The 12,711-nt window shown below is 37.2% G+C and overlaps 1 pseudogene; it reads right to left on the bottom strand.

Moving 5' to 3' along the window:
- LOC141494224 (large ribosomal subunit protein mL64-like) overlaps positions 1-12,711 on the bottom strand; it is a 43,242-nt pseudogene that overhangs the window by 18,467 nt on the left and 12,064 nt on the right.

Genomic DNA, 12,711 nt, shown 5'->3' with positions numbered 1-12,711 from the left:
TAGAATCCCATCTTCCTTTAGACTCATGGGTACCATTTTGTTTGGAATCTCTACAAAAGAGAAACAAACTTGGGATTGCTAGGGAGAACTATCCTAACATGAAATTGTGAGTTCCACTTTAGCTTCAAAGATCCAACTGTTTTTTCAAATTAGTGTCCAAGATTATGGTACTAGCTGGACTTCTCTGGGAGGAAATTTCCTTGAGGATGCTAGAGATTCAACCTTGTTTTCCATTGCATTGAGATGGTTCAAATTATCCCTGGTAAAAAAGATGGCAATGTGTTTTTCCATTCTGTGACTTAGACTCCTTTTGCTGTTCCAACTTGGGGGTTATATACATAATTCTCTTCTCTCTCCAGGAAGCTGGGTCTGTCCAGGAAATCCCTCCACCTTTATCAAGGAGGCATGAGTTTAGAAATCATCACTACTTGTTCATATATTTATTTTCTTTTTTTTCCACAATAGTCATCTGTCAGATTGATTGGTTATTGTCACAGTATTTCAGCTGTGGGTCTAGGAACTTAGAGTCCTCAAATTTTCCTCTTGGGTCATGGGGTATATAGTCATCTGGCTGCTAATAAGCTTTTTAAAAATTTTTTAATTTTTTTTATTTTTGGGATTAAGTGGCTTGCCCAAGGCCACACAGCTAGGTAATTATTAAGTGTCTGAGGCTGGATTTGAACTCAGGTATTCCTGACTCCAGGGCTAGTGTTCTCTATCCACTGTGCCACTTAGCCTCCCCCAATAAGTTTTGATTCATGTTTTAAATACATGATATTGTGTATGTTATTGTATTTCTTTGTTTTCTTGTATTATGATTTTTAGGAATCCATTGTATAAAAAATAATGTTAAGAAAGTAATGCAATTGTATACTGGAAAATTTAACTCCTTTTTTATATGAATACTATGAAATTATTGTTATTAGAAATTATTGTTATGATGTTAGAACCAAATATTTAATTGATTATATTTTAAAGAGTATTATTGGTTATAATTTGTTATAATTGGTTATAATTTAAATAATAATTACTTTGTGGAAAAGGAAAAAAGAGAGAGACCTTGTAATATTTCCTTATTTTTGAACTTGCCAGATTTCTTGAGACTGTGATTTGATTTTGCTTTGAGTTTTGAATTCAGGTTTAAATGTCTGATATATTATTAAGTCAGTAATTCACCTTTTGAAGGAAATGCTATAAGATGCTCAAAGGAAGTATGATACAAGAATTGTTACAGGTAGATGTCTGTGTCTCGAAAAAGTTAAGGGAGACCTGGGCATAGCTCAGTTTCCCCCCATTATGTCACTTTCTTTTTGAACAGGGTAGGCTTCCTCCTGATTAATCCTGAGCCTCTCTGTGCTATCCAGTGTGAATAAAGTGGATATTTGTAACATGATTTGACTGTTCCAAAAGGTTAACTACAATTCTGAGCTGAAATCAAGCAGAACCAAGGATGCTTTATTTTATTATACCTGTTAAGTCATTCTGTACCCTCAGGCTTAGGCCTGGAGAACCAGTCTTTTTTAGTTTTTTTTTTTTTTTTTGCAAGGGTTAAGTGGCTTGCCCAGGGCCACACAGCTAGGTAATTATTAAGTGTCTGAGACCAGATTTTAACCCAGGTACTCCTGACTCCAGAGGCAGTGCTCTACCCACTGCACCACCTAGCCACCCCACCCCTTTCCTTTTTGACTAATAATTTGGTTTTCTTTGAAACCATTCTTGGAATATAATTGACTCAGGAAACCAAAGGCTGAGGCTGTTGACCTCACTTCTTGAGTACTTGAGAACAAGACAGCCATGGGGAATTCTAGGAGAACTTGGGTGCGTGAGCTGGGGGAACATATAGAACTCAGAGTCAGAGGACCACCAAATTCAGCTTGTCCTCAATGCATATTTTTGGTGAATAATCTGCATTGGTTAAGCAAATCTTGGCTAACTGTTGAAAGACCTATGCGTACTTCATTTCATTCTGATTTTTTAAACTATCAAGTTCAGAACAGAGGGCATCTCAATAAAGAAATGAATAAAGGCCAGAGCATTGATCATGCAATCTTTTTAAGGAAATGTAACAGTTTGCAAGTTCAAATATGTTCTCCCTAGACCCCTCAGATATGCTGCAGACTAGTAGATAGCAAGTTCCCAAATCTTTTAGTTAGTCTATCAATCAGTTCTTGTCATTCGGGGAGAAATAGAGATAAAATTCAGTTTTTAGTTGGAAATTGTCTGTTGGTGGACTCAACAACAATACAAATTCAGTATATAAGAAAGTATACAGAAGTTCAGACAGGATTTACCAGTAAGCATGTGCAAAGTCAGCTGCCAACTTAGTCTTTTTTTTTTAACTTTAATATTTGTTTATTCTCATTTTGTACAAATAATGTTTTTTATACATTAATAAAATATTCTTGTTTAAGAGTAAACAAAATACCCCCTCTCCCAAAAAAATATAGACTTGCTTGAGCAATAAAGGAAAGGGAGAGAAAAAAATTAAAATTAAAATTAAAAAATAATAGTAATAATTGTAGGTATGGCCGGGTGGCACAATCCCTGGAGCCAGGAGCACCAGAGCCCATATCCTGCCCTGTACACCCAACAATCACCCAGCTGTGTGACATGCAAGCCACCCCAACCCCACTGCTCTGCAAAAACCCAAAAAAAAAGGTAAAAAAAAAAAGACCCAAAATAAAATAAAATAGTAATAATAGTAGGGGCAGTTGGGTGGCAGACAGAGCACTGGTCCTTGAGCCCGGAGCACCCAGGTCCAAATCTGGCTTCAGACACCCAATGGTCACCCTGCTATGTGACCCCAGGCAGGCCACCCAGCCCCATTTGCCCTGCACCCCCCAAAATAATAATAATAATAATAATAATAATAATAATAAATATGCTTCAGTCTGTGTTCCAACACCATCAACTCTGTCGTGGGTGGATCACATTCTTTATGATAAGTCCATCGCAAAAGTTACTTCCATATTTTTCCACTGTTGCCATTGCTGATCTCAACTCCTTCCTTTCGTATTTCTCCACTACCATGTACTATATTTTCTCTCTCCTTTCACTCTGATTCTGCTGTAGGGTAGCTGAGTGGCACAGCAGACAGATCCCTGGTCCTGGGGCCAAGAAGCCCTGAGCCCCCATACCACCCCTTAGGCCCAGAATCCCCCTGGCCCCATGGTCCTGGGAAGGCCTTCCAATCCCAGCCCCTTGCAAGAAGTAAAAAAGAAAATGTGTTATATCTGACCACTCTCCTCCTTTATTCACATCCCCACCCCTTCCCCCTGCTCCCCCCTTCCTTCTTACTCCAGATGTCTATATCCCATTGAGTATATATATGCTGTTTCCTCTCCTAGTCACCTCTGATGAGAGCAAAGGTTCTCTCATTCCCCCTTGCCTCCCTCGTTCCATATCATTGCAATAGCTCATTGTAATAAAAAAAATCTTATTATGTGAAATATCTTGGACTATTCCCCCTCTCCTTTTTCTTTCTCCCATTCCATTTCCCTTTTTTTCTATTGATTCCATTTTTACACCATATTTTATCTTCGAATTCAGCTTTCTCCTGTGCTTTAACTATAAAAGCTCCCTCTACCTGCTCTATTAACTAAGAAGGTTTATATGAGTATTATCAGTGTCATTTTTCTATGCAGGAATACATGCAATTCATCATCATTAAGTCCCTCATATTTTCCCCCTCTCCTCCCATCTCCATGCTTCACCTGAGTCCTGTATCTGAAGATCAAACCTTCTGTTCAGCTCTGGCCATTCCAAAAGGAACCTTTGAAATTTCCCTGGTTCATTGAAAGTCCATCTTTTTCCCTGGAAGAGGACATTCAGCCTTGCTGGGTAGTTCATTCTTGGCTGCATTCTAATGTCTTTTGCCTTCCAGTATATTGTATTCCAAGCCCTAAGAGCTTCCGATGTAGCTGCTGCTAAGTCCTGTGTGATCCTGACTGCAGCTCCACGATATTTGAACTGTGTCCTTCTGGCTGCTTGTAATATTTTCTCTTTGACTTGGGAGTTTTGGAACTTGGCTATAATATTCCTAGGGGTTGGTTTTTTTGGGATCTCTTTCTCAGGGGGATTGGTGGATTCACTCCATTTTCTATTTTGCCCTCTGCTTCTAGAATATCAGGGCTGTTCCCCCCAGGTTATGCCTGGTGCTCCCCCATGTGTAGCTCAGGAAACTCCCCTGCTGCTGTGAATTGGCTCCCAGCACACTGGGGCTGCCTCCAAGAGGATCAAGTTCTTTCCTTCTGGCGGGCCACCCCTCTGGTGGGCCTCCCCTCTGACCCAGGGGAGCAGAGCCTTTCTGCTCTTTTCCAGGTTACCTTGAGTAGGAGAACTGGCTCACTGGGTCACTCTATGGGTTCTGTCTCTCGAAAATTTAGAGTCCTTAGTTTATAAGTTTTATGAGAGAGCACCTAAGAGATGTTCTTCTCTTGTCGCCATCTTGACTCTGCCTCCCCAATTTAGTCTTAAAGCAGAAGATCAACTGGTAAAATAACAGGGAATATAATTCCCCACCATCTACAAAAAAAAATAACCAAAAAATAGCCTCATAATTAGGTTGCAGTTGGATTTGCCTTTAAACTCCCTTTCCCATAGCCTTTGACAGGATGGCCTTGCATAACCCTGAGGGATGGATTACCAGTTATAGTTCAATATATATTAGGTATTTGATTTTCCATAATATTAGGCAAGTTAGGAAGAGAACCTATAATTCTTAACTCCCAGAATTTGCTCCCTTTAAAGGAACACATCATAAGGCTCCCTTTGTATGATAAAAGGGAAAGGAATTCTCATTTTTCTCTCCGAAGCACTCAGGAAATCATTCAGAAACAATTAGTAGAAAATATTTCAAGCCAAACTGTTAATTAAAATAAGCAAAAAGCATGGTCAGAAAATCATGAGATTATAGACAAGAATGATTCTCTATTCACTATGTTAAAAAAATCCATTTTAAGGGATTATATATTAAGAGAAATCTGAACTCTAATGATAAATTGTCCCAAAATTATTCAAAGCTTGAAATGGGTGGTGGAGGGGTATGATTGCTCTAGTTGCTTTTTTATGCTCTTTTGCTTCAATTCATTGCTTTACATGTACATTGTTACTATCCTTGGTTCTCGAAGAAGACCAAAATGACAATGCTATGTGGGGGTCAAGGTATTATCTGACAGACTGCTTATACCAATAAATATCAGAAAGCTCTAACACAGTCCAGATACAAATAGTCCATATGAACATTTAGAATGGGGATGTCTCTAAATTTGTGTATCTCGTGCTTGAGCTACTACAATTCTGCTTTACTCAGAATACAGTGCCTTCTTTGATGTGAACACACTATGAACCAGTGTCTCCCATGACTCACAATTGATTCCAAAGTTCTTCTGAAAGACCTTGAGAGCATCCTTGTGTCACTTCTTCTGACCTCTATGAGTGCTTGCTTTGTGTGAGTTCTCCATAAATTAGTCTTTTAGTTAAACATACATTTGACATTCAAACAACATGGTCAATCCACTGGACTTGTGCTCTCTGCACTCAAGAAGGAACCTTAGTTTCTAGTATCTTATCTTGTCTTATCTGGTGCCTTATTTTATTATCATGACCTTTGAAATCTTCCTAAGACAATTCAAATGGAAGTGGTTTAGTTTCCTGGCATGGTGGTGGTAAACTATTCCCAGATTTACCAGCATATAACAAAGAACTCAACAACAATGACTCTGTAGACCTGCAGGTTGGTAGGCAGCCTAATGTCTCTTCTCTCCCATACTTTCCTTTAGAGTTTTCCAAACACTGTGCTAACTCTGGAAAAATACCTTATTTTTTCTACAATTTTATCTTTGAAAAGTATACTGCCAAAGTAATGTACTTATCTGCAGTATTCAAAATTTCTTCATTTGCTGTAATTGAAGGTTCCCCATATGGATGAAGTGGTTGGAACTTTTTGGTGTTTTTTTTTTTTTTTTTTTTTTTTAGGTTTTCACAAGGCAAATGGGGATTAAGTGGCTTGCCCAAGGCCACACAGTTAGGTAATTATTAAGTGTCTGAGGCCGGATTTGAACTCAGGTACTCCTGACTCTAGAGCAGCCCCTAGTTTTTTTTTTTTTGTTTCCTTTTTTACTTTTTGGTGTTTTCTTGGTGTTCATTGTTAGAACAAAGTTAGCAAAAGCAGCAGAGAATTAATTTACACTTTTTTGCATTTCAGGCTCAGAGTCATATCTGTACAAAAAAGTCACCTACCAACTCTTCCTCCACTTTAGTCTCATTTTGTAGCCTTTTTCAAGCTAAATAATTTACAATCAGTGAGGTAAAAATTTACCATTAGATAAGAAGAGCTCTTCTTACTAGAAGATTCTTCTCTTAAGTCTTTTGTCCTTTTTCTTAATAATGACCCTTTAATTGTGAAATTCATTAACATTTTCTCATTCTTCTGGATCTTTCTGTTGTATTGATTTTATTAACCACTTCTACCTTCTGCTTAAGGACATCATTCCTACATTGCTCAGTCACCCATCTTCCCTTAAGGTTCATTCAATCTCTATCACCCATTCAAGATTCTATAGAGTACTGTTGTGCTTGAATTTTTTATCAGCAAAATTGGTGCTTGGCTTACAGTCTTTCTGTTTTCTGCAATTCTTTTTTTCTTACTTTCATATACATATTGTTAATCTCTCAAACACTGGCTTAATAGATCCTTAACTTATTCATATCCATGACCCATTCTTCCCCCTCAGTTATGCACAGAGATGGTCACATTCTTTTTTTTTTTTTTGATGGTCACATTCTTGATCTTGCCATTACCCTCCTGTGTTCCACTTCCATGTTCATTTACTTTGAAATACCCTTATTTGATCATAATATACATCTCTCCCTCTGTCTTACAACCCCAAACCCTGTTCTTTATTATCACTATGACCTCCATTTCTTTCCTAATTCTAGACCATCACTCTTGCACTATCTATACTCCCTTTACCTTCTTGACTCTTTTGTGAACCAGTTCGGTTTTATGTTATTCTCTTCTCTTGAGTCTTTTGTCCTCTTTTTTCAAAGGTTAATAACCACTTAATTGTGAAATCCAGTAGCATTTTCTCCAATCTTTATTCTTCTGTTGTATTAATTCTACTGACCACTCCTACCTTCTGCTTAGGTTCTTTTCTTCCTTGGTTCAAGTGACCATTCTCTGTTCTGCTTTTCACACTTGATAGGCTAATATTTCTTGTTTTATACTTCTCTTATTTACTTTTTTCTCCTCTGTCCTAAATAGGAGTATCCTCAAAGGCCCTCATATTTCTCCTTCTATTCTCTTCCTTGATAATTTCATAGTGTTACACACATAGACACACTCATACATGTATATGCAGATGATTTTCTAAATTGTCCATTCAGTAAGACTCTGAGTATGAGAACCACATTTTAAATTTCCTACTGGATTTTTCCACCTGAAATTAACCTATCTAAAATGGAATTTATCTATTCCTCACTTTCTCACATTTCTTTCATTTCCATAGTCCTATTCACTCAAACAACCAGCTTCAATTCTTTCTTTTCATAAGTTTTACCTTTGCTAGTTGTACAGTTATGGCAATGTTGTTTCTACAATATTTCTTATATCAGCTTCTATCTCTCAATTCAAACAGTCATTATCTTGAGTCAGAGTTTCATTTGGATTGTAATAACTGATTTATCTCTTTCTGGCCTCTCCTCTCCAATCTCTGCCTCAAACAGCTGCCAATATAATCTTAGCAAATGGGCTTGACCTGTCACTTTCCTGATCATAATCCTTTAATGACTTCCTATTTCCTTTGGAATTAAATATAAACTCATGAGCTTAGCATTTAAGATTTTTTTTTTGTAATAGGGAACTGACCAATAAAGTCAGTTCTTATGAGCCTGTGTAGAGAGTAACAGTGTGCTTGACTGAGGCAGTTTCCTCTATATGGAAGAGATTGGGAAGACTAATTCTTGGACAGCTGTGATGATGTGGAATTTGGAGCATGTGTAGATATTATGTCTACATTGACCACCCTGGTCCTTACCACTTAAAGGACCAGTCATAAATGTGTGTGTATATATATATATATGTATATATATATATATATACATGTATATATATTATATAATAACTCCTTTTTATCTGCTAACCATATGGTGAGTGGCATCTTCTATGATTAGATATAGTTGTGGAAAGGGACCTGGGGCATTTTCAAAAATACATTAATCAGTCTTGGACTCTCTTGGTTAGGCTTCTTTCTGATTTTTATTTTTTCCTGGCCAAAAGGCACCTGGTGAGTGACAATATTGTAAGAGAAGAGGTCTTGGACTATCTCCCCACCACTGAAGGTTGACATGTGACCTTGTAAAAATGTGTCCCCATTCTTTTTCTGTCTTGATATTTGTTTTTTTATTTAAGGTGAAATAAGTTGTAGGTCATAATTTAATGTGTTTTGAAAGGTTAGGAGTATGAGGCATTCAGGAGTCTGGGACTCTGGGAGTCTATGAGTCAAGTTTATACTGGTTTTTGTAGCCAGTCCAATATCAATACACCAGGCATCAAGGGTGACCTTTGGGACTCAGTCCTGAATAGTTGGGATAAGCACTCATCTAGTAGTGATGCCAGATTTGGACATGAAATTGGTAGGAGGAATTCTATACAAAACTACATTAAGCCTGAGTTCACTCTCCACAAAGATTAAAGTGATATAAGAAAGAATGTGTCCTGAATTAAATGGGAGAAATGTTTGTTCTTCTTGGTTTACCATATCCTTGAAGTAAATATGCATTTGTTAAAAACTAATTGATGTTTCTCAGTTCAGGGATTGTCATGGATAATTGGGAAGGTCAGCAGAAAAATTCTGCCACCCCAGAGTGAGAGTGAAAACCAGTTCAGCAAAGACCTCAGCACAGACCTGGCCCCAGGGGACCAGGAATAGGCTTCAGGAACCATTTGGTAGTTGCTTCCAGAGTGCTCAGTCCTTGGAAGGAAAGGGAGTCAGGAAGACTGCAGAGCACTCTTTGCTATTCCTGAGGCAGGACTCTGTTGTTTTGCTAATACTCAGTTCCAGGTCGCAGTCTGGGGCCCCAGTCTCAGCAAAAGGAGCAAAAGCACAACAGAACTCTCACTTCCTTCAGCAGAGCAGGGATCCTCTTCATCATTTCAGGCAAAAAGGAGTGCTTGTGGTCATCCGCAGACCAGAAGAGCAGTCATAGCCTCTCATAAGACCTTGAAGGAATTGAGAAATTGTCAGTTTCTGGGTGGGGTGTCCCTGAAAACAGCTGCAAAAACCCTCAAAAGCTTGGGAGTGTGCCCCCCACCCTGGAAGTACAGCCCCACCTTAAAAAAGAGGGTTAAAATCAAGTCCTAGACTGGGTAAATGGGCAAACAGCAGCAGAAAAAAATATCCGACCATAGACAATTACTTTTGTCCTATGGAGAATCAAAATACTCAGAAGATAATGAAGTCAAAGCGTCTGCATCCAAAGCCTCCAAGAAACATATGAATTGGTCTCAGGCTATGGCAGAGCTCAAAAAAGATTTTGAAAATCAAGTAAGGGAGGTAGAGGGAAAATTGGGAAGAGAAATGAGAATGATGTGGGAAAATTATGAAAATCAAGTCAGCAGCTTGGTGAAGGAGATACAAAAATAGTGAACAAAATAACACCTTAAAAGTCAGTTTGAATTAAATGGAAAAAGCAGTCCAAAAGACCAATGAGGAGAAGAAAGTCTTAAAAAATTGACCAAATTTTGGGGAATTGACCAAAAGAAAAAGGAGATACAAAAGCAGAAGAAAATAATTCCTTAAAATGTACAGTGGAGTTAAAGGAAGCTGATGACTTTGTGAGAAATTATGAAACAGGGGAAAAAAACTGTAAAACTCAAAATAAATAAAATCTTTCTTAAAGAAAAAAAGAAAAAGCTAAAAAAAGAAATTATGAAACAGAACCAGAAGAATGAAAACTAGAAGAAAATATGAAATATCTTATTGGAAAAATAACTGATCAGGAAAACAGATCCAGGAGAGATAATTTAAAAATCCTTGGATATGACAATCAGGAAAACCCTGTTCCTCTTTCTGGAAGACATCACATATAATGTCTCTCTGGTGGATCTTATTTCTATTTTATTTTATTTTTTTAGGGTTTTTTTTGCAAGGCAAATGGGGTTAAGTGGCTTGCCCAAGGCCACACAGCTAGGTAATTATTAAGTGTCTGAGGCCAGATTTGAACTCAGGTACTCCTGACTCCAGGGTCAGTGCTTTATCCACTGGGCTACCTAGCTGCCCCTGTGAATCTTATTTCTGAAGATATATAGTGTACATAACTAACAGGGCTAGTGAAGAGATAAGACTGGGCTATTACTTGTTGAATGTAGTTCCCTTTTATGCTGATCTTTCTCTTTGAGCCTGTTTAGATGGAGAAGACTTTGGGCCAAGAGCTAGTGGGGCTGCACATCTTTGCCTCTTCTCTTATCTATTATAGCTATTTTCTTTACTCTTTCAATAAATTTTCATCTTTCCTTTTTGCCTTGCTCCATCTTTCTTCTATTTCTTCTTATAGTGCTTATAGGTGCACATTTTCTCCTAGGGTAGGTATTCTTCACTTTTTCTATCATGTACTTCTTTGACAGTCTGGTAAAACTTATGGATTCTTTTAAAGAACAGTATTTTTTTAAATGCATAAATTAACATGATAAGTTTACAAAAACCCCCAATTCTATTGAATACAGATATCAAAATATTTTTTAAAAATGAATTTATGGAAGTCAGGTTGAAGACCACTGTTCTAGTTGAATATGATTCTCTGTAGAGGCTGAATGATCTCTCTCTTTAGAACCAAATGCAGTATGATGTCTCTGAGACAGTGTTTCTCAGTTTGAGTATATGGTTTTTTTTAGGTTTTTGCAAGACAAATGGGGTTTTAAGTGGCTTGCCCAAGGCCACACAGCTAGGTAATTATTAAGTGTTTGAGACTGGATTTGAACCCAGGTACTCCTGAATCCAGGGCCGGTGCTCTATCCACTGCGCCACCTAGCCACCCCTTGAGTGTATATATATATATATATATATATATATATATATATATATATATATATTTTTTTTTTTTTTTTTTTTTTTTTTTTTAGGTTTTTGCAAGGCAAATGGGGTTAAGTGGCTTGCCCAAGGCTACACAGCTAGGTAATTATTAAGTGTCTGGTGCTTTATCCACTATGCCACCTAGCTGCCCTCAGTATATGTTTTTAAAAGGTCAGATCAAGTATGTGAATTTTATTAAGGAATTATCAACTTGGGGATTCTCAGTGCTACTTTCTAAACAAAGATCATACTAGAACTGATGACAAGCGAAGTCATACCTTGTCCCAGAAAATTTATATCTTATTCATTCCCCATATTTACCTTACTTGTCTTCTGTGCTCATTTGAATTTGGCCTTAAAAGTTTTCTTTTTCTTTGTGAAATAGTAATACTTAAACACATTAAATAAATCTGAGTAAAAGGCTATTTGGAAAACAAAGCACTTCTAGGGCATAACTAAACTAGAGGAGGTCTTTTGGAAACTTCTCTAATTTGTTTTTTCATAAAACCACAGCTTTAAGTAGCTCATTGATTATTCATTAGTCTATTTTCCAACAGCTGAAGTCTAATTTGAATGATTTAGGACCAACTGGCTAGTAGAATGTGAGCTCCTTGCAAGCAGGTCCTCTGTCTTTTATTTTGATCTTTTTGTTTCTGGCACTTATGATGATTCTTCTGTACCAGCAGAAACTTAATAATTGCTTGTTGAATCAAGATTCACAGTGTCTGAGGCAGAATCTGAACTCAGATCTTTGTGACTTCAACTACAGCATCTCATCTACTCAGCTGCTTAGCTATTCTTCAGAACATAGTCAGGTGGTCATTTTGACAGATGACATGAAGTTACAAAAAAGATTTTCTCTTCTTAGTTCTCCAGTTCTACCCCATAAAGACTTTCATTTAAGTCTTACAACTGAGTGTAGCCTGAGTCACAGGAAGAATTGTAAAGTTATGATAGTTCTACCATGTCAAAATGAATTTGTCTCAGCCAAGACTTATTGAATCAGAGATCATTTTAAGATAAAAGCAGACTTTTCTCAGTTCAGGAAGGCTATCTCCAGGATCTTTTACTTTGCACTAACTTTCAGTCTGAGGATAAGCATTATGCATTATTGAGGTAGAAAGGGAAACTTTGGGGGGAAAGCTTATATATAGGAATATGTACTTATATGATAGTTAGCTTTTGGACTTTTCCCCTCCACCTCGTGCTGAGTACATTGCTTAGCTCATATCCCATGGGGCCTGAAATGAGATAATAGAGCTAGATGCTTTACCTTCTTAATGAAAATATTTCCCTGGGTTCTTAAGTCTAGTACTGAACAAGAATAGAACATTGTGTTTAATAGAGCAAGATAATATAGGTCATGGTAGGATAAACTTCATATGTTTAATTGAATCTTTTAATAAGTGGCATTACTTAATGATTTTTAAATAGAAGGCAAAATGTATTCATTAGTAATGGAAGGAAGAATTGCTTCATAAACTTTTTGATCCACAATTTATACATTAAAATGTCTGTGTGCAGCTTACCCATATGATTATAATTTGGAAGTTACCAAAAGGCAGACAATATTTTAGTACATCATATGGAGGTATGTTGTCTCCAAGGGGTGTCTTTACTGTTTCATCTGAAAGAAGCATGC

The sequence above is a fragment of the Macrotis lagotis genome, chromosome 7, assembly GCF_037893015.1.
Source record: "Macrotis lagotis isolate mMagLag1 chromosome 7, bilby.v1.9.chrom.fasta, whole genome shotgun sequence".
In the NCBI taxonomy this organism is placed as follows: Eukaryota; Metazoa; Chordata; class Mammalia; order Peramelemorphia; family Peramelidae; genus Macrotis; species Macrotis lagotis.
This window is presented reverse-complemented; position numbering and strand designations above follow the sequence as displayed.